Below are 7,105 nucleotides of genomic sequence, written 5' to 3' on the forward strand. Positions count from 1 at the left end.
TTTTATCTCACCCTGTAGCCTCCATATGATGTAAGAACACAGTTGTTGGAGTTTTAAATTCCCAGCGAACTTTCTTGTGTAATAAATTTTATATTGGACACAACAGACTAACTCACAAATATTTATGAAGTATTTAGAAATTCAAATGTAAAAGTTTTTAAGGCAGATCTATTCTATCCCCAAATATTACATTATTCTATACCTTCCCCCATCGCCCACTTTCGCCACATATTTGTAATTTATTTAAGCCGTAACATAGCGTCATCTTTACGATGTTGACTCAGATGTAAAATTGCGTTTGCGTTAATAATATTGAATACAGCGATATTGTGAATTCATGTGTTTTTGCAATGTCATGTCAATATTTGAATTTTAACAAATCAAATTGAAAATGTTGTCAACAGCATATATTTTGGGCCAAAAATGCTCAGCTCCAGCTTCCACTGACAACGCGATTTAACCCAGGGCGTTGGTAGCGATGCCTTTTGTTGTCATAGCTGTTCCATGTTTGTGGCTAGAACAATGATTGACATGTCTGAAGAGGATGACGACGACTATGGTGATGATGATGGTGATGGTATAGAAAATATGTAGTTTTATTCAATACAAACCGCATTCAAACAAATAGGAAATGAAGTATATACAGGTAGGCCTTTGTAGTCGGAATAGTGGACAGGATTTGCAACTTGCAGTAGAAGATACAAGCTACTCATAAAGATTTTATAAACTAAAAAAAAACCTGAAGACCCTCTCGGGATTTGTAGGACAACCATAGAAATCAGTCATAAACGTAAGGAACCATTTTCCCTCTTCACAATTTGTAGGCATATTGATGCACTCTAACCATTCCATCGAGTGCCACCTGTGTCACTCTCCTGCCACTAAATTGTATATTTATTCAGAAATTCCTTTCAAACGTACAAAGAAACAAACGCACACACACTAACAATTTGAAAGTCTCCACAGCCAGCAAAAAAAGGATTACCGTATTGGGAGGTGGAGGTTTTATTGGGTTGGCAAGGATGTAATGGGTGCCCCCATAGGCCTAGAGCGAGCCTCACTTAAATATGCATGTCTTGAACACAAACGCTGAAAACAACAACGCTCGAAAAGAATAATAAAACCGAAGCCAACAAGAACAACAACAAACCGTAAAACATCAGGGGAACTACGTGTGTTAACAAGGCAAATGTAAATAATCCAAGAAATCGAATTCAAATGCGAATTAAATGAATGGAAACGGAATCGCGAGAAATATTTGCTTTAGTCAAAACCCAAGACTTGTCTGCCAGCCACGCCATGCCAAGCCATCCACCATTCCATCCATCCAACCATTCGTCCATCTATTCAGGTATTCGATGTGTGTTGTTGTTGTTTTTTTTTTTTTTTTTTTTGCTGGTATTTCTGCGTCTATTTGTATTTGCCTAATGCCGAAGTTGCTGCTGCGACTGTGGCGGCTGCTGTTTCGGTTTATGGTTACAATTGCTGAAAGAGGCTGGCAACAACACATTGCCTGCATCGCACTAACGTGATGTTGTTACAACTTGAGCCGCTGCATTTTAATTTGAAAACAACCCAACAACTTCAGGAACCATATACAACGTCCTCGTACGTCCTCGAACGTACGAATGTTTGGATACATGTGCGCCAATGTTTACAGACATGTAAGCTCTTGTTATAACTAAGCGAGTATCTGACATTGCCGCTGCTGCTCCTCTCTGCTGCAATTGTGGAGAATCTTGGCACTACGCTATGTTGTCATTGGGTGGTGGAGGGATGTGGTGATCCAGAACACCAGTACCTTTAAATCAAGCAAGTAACAAACCAAATATCCGTTCCACACATACCACCATTATTTCCAGCATTCACCTATCCGTCCAAAACAACCAACCATCCATCCATCCATTTGTACGTTACTGCATCGATTGCATGATCCTTTTTGGAATACCAAAAGAAAATCTTTTCATACGATGATGGTTACCCATTTGCTTAGCAGAATCGGGGCAACAAGAATTGTATATTAGGGGGCCTCAAACATATCTTAAAGCATTTATTTCAGTTGAACGAGAGATCTGTTCATAAATATTATTAAAGAACTTTTAAAATGATCTACTTTTCTAAATTTATGTTTAGGATGTTGCCCCGATACCTCCTGATTTTCAGTTATGATAAGCCAATTGGAAAAAATCTCTTGAGAAAAAAATCAATATACGTCCATCATTTGGTCATCATTTGGTTTTAATAATAATTTTGATAAGCCCCTAGAGGTACTGCTAGATTTTCAGTCATACTTTTTAACGGTAAGAAAGAATATCGGTCATGTAACGGTCAATTTTGACAGCAATCTTCTATTGTGGAGAGTATACCAGTTGATGGACATCAAAACTAGCGGAAGCCCGATTACTATATGTATATATCCCTAATATAGGCAAATTAAACAAAACTACACATACCTATGGAAATTTTGTTAACCAAAATTTATAATCTTCGGAATCATAGGCTATACACAAGTTGTAATTTTGTCCCTATTTCGGGTCAAAATAAAATGTTGAGTTTTACTCAAAGGCCCTCCTACCCTCGAAACGCCCATTATTTTCTGGCAATGTTCTGCTGCAAGTGTCTGCTGATGTGTTTTTCTTTGGCAGCTGTGCGCACAGTGTTGCTGCGATTTGCATAAACCATTAGGGAGCCTTTTGTGACTGCAGCAATAACAGCAGCATTAGCAACACTTTTCGCTAACAACGTTACAACTTTGTTTCATTTCAACCCTCCCCCTGTTTTTTCTACCAAATAGTAAACCATCAATGTCGTTGGTTGGCTGGCATTGTCATGGATATTTCATTGTTGAGGCATTTCTTTGGAGAATTCTTCTGCTAGGCATCATCTTTTTACAGTTGATTTGTCTCTGTTTGTCGTCACTTTGTGCCCCATGGATGTTGCGTTTTATTGGATTTTTTTTGTTTTGTTTATTTGGTTGGTTTGTGGTTGGTGCAACTTGCAACATTTATGGCAAGTCAGTTCTCAGTGGAGGAGAAACAGTGCGGTTTGTGTGTCATAGCAAACATTGGGCGACAAAGAAACAAACCTGCGCCAGAACAAACAACAATACTTCAGGTTGTGCTGGGAGTCATATATCGTCATTTCAGCGATATGCTGAACGCACTTGAACAACATTTGCAACAACTGCAGGAGCAGGAAAAAAATGCAATTTAACTCGAGTGGAAGTCAATTGTCAAGAAAACAAAACGAAGCCGGGCGAATCGAAACGTAGCGAAATTGTAACCACAACAACGACACAACAGTTGCAGTACTTAATTTTGCAGAGATTCTTCTTTTTAGCTAAGCGTTTCAAAATATTCACGTCGTCTGTTGGCGATAGGATTTTTCGACGCTTCTCAAAGCTCAAGAACATAACGTTTCATACTAGTCCTTGATGTTTGGCCAACACACAACATAATTTCTAAGACTTCTATGTCCTCAACTAGCCAGGATTTGAATCTCTTCCTTTTATGAAAAAATGCATCCGATCATGTTATTTTTCTCTCATCAATTTATTAATTAACAACAACTCGGTTTTATTCCTCGGGGCAAGGTGGGGTCCACACCCATGAACTGGCTGGAATACAGGCTTGGGTGGCCGAATCATAAAGGCTGGAACTGGGGCAGCGTCTCAACTCAGCTTCAGCACCGGCAGAAACACACAACCAGTAGGCCGTGGGATCCCAGAAGTTGCGGGAAGGCTGGCAACATTGGCACTAGTGCACACAGGTTTGCCATTGCCATCAGGATCACATTCATCGCCAACAGCAAATACGCAGGCAAAGGCCAAAGCCAAGATAGCCAAAGTGAAAACTGTGGAAGAGAAGGATAAATGTCGTAGTTTTCTTCACTTTTGCTCCTCCACGCTTCTTACCGAATTTCATTTTGTTCGTGCAAAATAATCCAAATGTTCTAACAAAACGATTTAACTAATCTGCGAAACTTGGCAAAACTTATTTTATAGCAAAAGTGACAGTGAATTGGCTATTGATTTTCTTATCAATTGCCCTGATTACTTTTCCACTCAATTGTCCCATAACAGCTCAAGTGGCCTTCAGCTAAAATCAAAACACTGCCACCATTTGCGGTATTTTAATTAGTTAAACCAAGTGAAGTGGTCTCGGCTATTTTTGGTGACACCGAACTTTTTGGGGGAAAGTACACATACCCTAGGACTTTGTGGAATTGATGTATAAAATGAAATGATAACTTCCTTCCGATAAATCTAATAAGTACCAAATTCCATGTATCACTCAGTGCAATGGTACAAATAAAATTCAATTGCAAACTTTAGAACTGCAAGGTTCCTGAGGGCAAAAAAAAAAAAAACAAAAACATAAATGAAGGCAGATAACAAAGCTAGCCAGCCGGTTGTTATGGAATGGTCATTTATTTGAAATCGCCCACCTCAGATAAGTAAAAGCCAATTATTTTGCAAAAATGACATTGGAATTGTTAGCCGGAGCTGATATCCCCGTTCTAAATTGAGTCGTTTTAATGGACTTTTGGACCTTATGGAATGCGAGTGTGTGTGTGTGAGTGCCGCACTTTATTGAAGCCCGCCTAGCCATCTGTTGGCTGTTTGTTGGCCATGTTATTTGATGTTACAGTGAAGTCTATCTTTAAATTGAAATCTATTTCAGTGATGAACTCACTCACATTTGAATTGCAAAAATTATTATTTGCCCATGCAACAATAACAATAACGACATCAACCAAGCCTACCTACCTACCGGCTGCCGCCTGCCTATCTTGTCATGGACTTGGGTTAGGGGAGCTTTGGACTGTTACGTTTTTTTCCGTTTGTTTTCTTTTCGTCTTGTCTTTTGGGTTAGGAATATTCGGTTAATAATGAAAAAGTTGTCGTTGTTGTTCATATCATGTCACCAAAATCTTTAACAAATTTTTATGCAAACATACTTTGTACACTCTTTTTTTATTTTATTTTTATGTTAATCCCTTCTTCATCAAACAGGCGATGGGTCGATGGGACGGGCAACAGCAGCAGTGACAGTTACAACAAAATAGCAACAGTAAAATGAAGACACGTCTCTGATTCAATTGCCAAGATAATTGCCATGCCATGGATATTGAAATGAGTTTCGGCAAATAAACATTCAGCCATTAGACGACTGTCGAACGGGGCGAAAGGTGGTGGCGGTGGCATGGAAAGGGAGTCGTAGATATTATCTAATTCAAATTTCGAGTCATCAAATTTAAGCAAACTTTTGGCAATTTTTCTCGTAAACTTCTGCAGTGGTACGCATTGTGGGCACGTGATTTCTGAAGGATATCAGCGCCCTATTCCAGAGAAGACAATTCGCCGTTTAATTTGGTAGAGAGTTGGGAGAATCATATTGGGAAAGGAGGAAAAAAAAAAATAGATATTTGCAGAAAAGTATTTCGGTATTTAGGGTGGTGACACTGAAAAAGATTTTGTTATTCCCAGGAGCATACTTTTTGTGGGCGAGGTTATAATGGAAAGGATAATCTACAACATTAAAGCGGGGAAATTAACATACGAGCTTTTCAGGCTCTTTGTAACTGTGGTCAATGTATGGATGGTAAATATCGCTGCGATAACTACTAAGTGGCATTGTGTGTCTGCATTGTACTGCTCCAGGTCTGTGCTTTTTAGAAATAGAAAATGACTTCCAAAAAAAATTCTTACCAAGATTTTAAGCAAAGTTAGGTCGAGTGTTGTGGAATAGCTCTTTATATTTGGAATTTTTCTGGTTCTTTCATATGTTGCCATCGGATTTTTTTTGGAATTAAGTCTATCATCAATTCTAATATTTATGCCGCCTATTAGGTCCTGGTTTGATACAGCCGCCGATGATGTTCAGTAATTTGAAAGTTTTAATCTTCTTTTATGTCTATCTAACTCTTACGGAGCAGTTAAAAGAACATAGCCCCAAATACAGATACCTCCCGATATTTGTCATTTGGAAGGTTATAACTACATTCTCCTACTGGAATGCTTAGCTTACAATGTAACTCAATTGAATATTGAATCCTGCTGTTATTTTTTGAAAAGGGCTTCTATTCCGCATGGTGGGAATTGAAAATTTCGACCCTAACACATTTGATTCTAATTTAGAGGAATCCACCTCAGCAGTTGCCCTCATTTCACTCTCTCTCTCTCTTTCTCTCTCTATCTTTCAGATGTATCGTAGGACTTTAAGTTTCTTGTAATATTCTCTCATCCCATCAATAACCATGGCTTGATATTTCCCAACTAACAACTTGAGGTGGGCAACTATCGCCATTTGGCGTCATTACATTCAGGTCACAGCGTTATGAATTACTTCATCAGCTATTTATGAATTGGCTGTGAATTTTGGGTCCAGCCCGATTTTCGTTTTTCTCTTTGATTTTGAATGAAAGCATAAAAAATTACTTTGGTGGTTACGATGACATGTGAACATGCTTAGTTTTGAAATCTCATCATGTAAATATTTATACAACTTCTTGGATTCAATGTGTCAGAGGCAAGACAATGTAGCTGTCGTCGTCGCACCGTCATCACGCATGATGCGTGTTGTTGCCTATTGGAGACAATGGCAGCCAACAAAACAACTGGGTCCCCCACAATGACCAGGGCGAGAGAACAAAATATGAATAATCATCAAACTATGTGTGATCTCCACTCGTTGCGGCTATTCATCATTTGCTAAGCTTTAAAAATGAGATCTTCCATAGAACTCCCACGTAGCAATCAATGGCTGGATGGATGTATGCATGTCAGGTGATAAATGGTCAGAGACCATCGAAGGCAAACAATTCCGATGCCATACAAACACAACGCATCCCACCTTCTCCTCCTGGGCTGGCTTCTAACGACACACTTTGATACTTTCTATGCGCACAGTGCATCATTTGTGGGGCCTTACAACAAATGTTTGTGTCTTTCGAATTCGAATGTCTTCTAATTCCACCCAACAAATGGCCGGAACTGTGCAAAGTCATTTCTGTGTTCATTCAAGAGAATATCTGCTGTTGCGGCTGTTTGGCTTGTCATAAATTGTTTGCATTTTGGGAGTCTCTGAATTGCACCACGCCGAAT

General features: G+C 39.1%; 1 pseudogene; it reads right to left on the reverse strand.

The window, feature by feature from the left end:
* Positions 1-3,527: 3,527 nt before the first annotated feature.
* Positions 3,528-3,923, reverse strand: LOC131801800 (uncharacterized; annotated as a pseudogene).
* Positions 3,924-7,105: the final 3,182 nt, after the last annotated feature.

This window comes from Musca domestica, unplaced genomic scaffold (assembly GCF_030504385.1).
Source record: "Musca domestica strain aabys unplaced genomic scaffold, Musca_domestica.polishedcontigs.V.1.1 172, whole genome shotgun sequence".
Classification (NCBI taxonomy): domain Eukaryota; kingdom Metazoa; phylum Arthropoda; class Insecta; order Diptera; family Muscidae; genus Musca; species Musca domestica.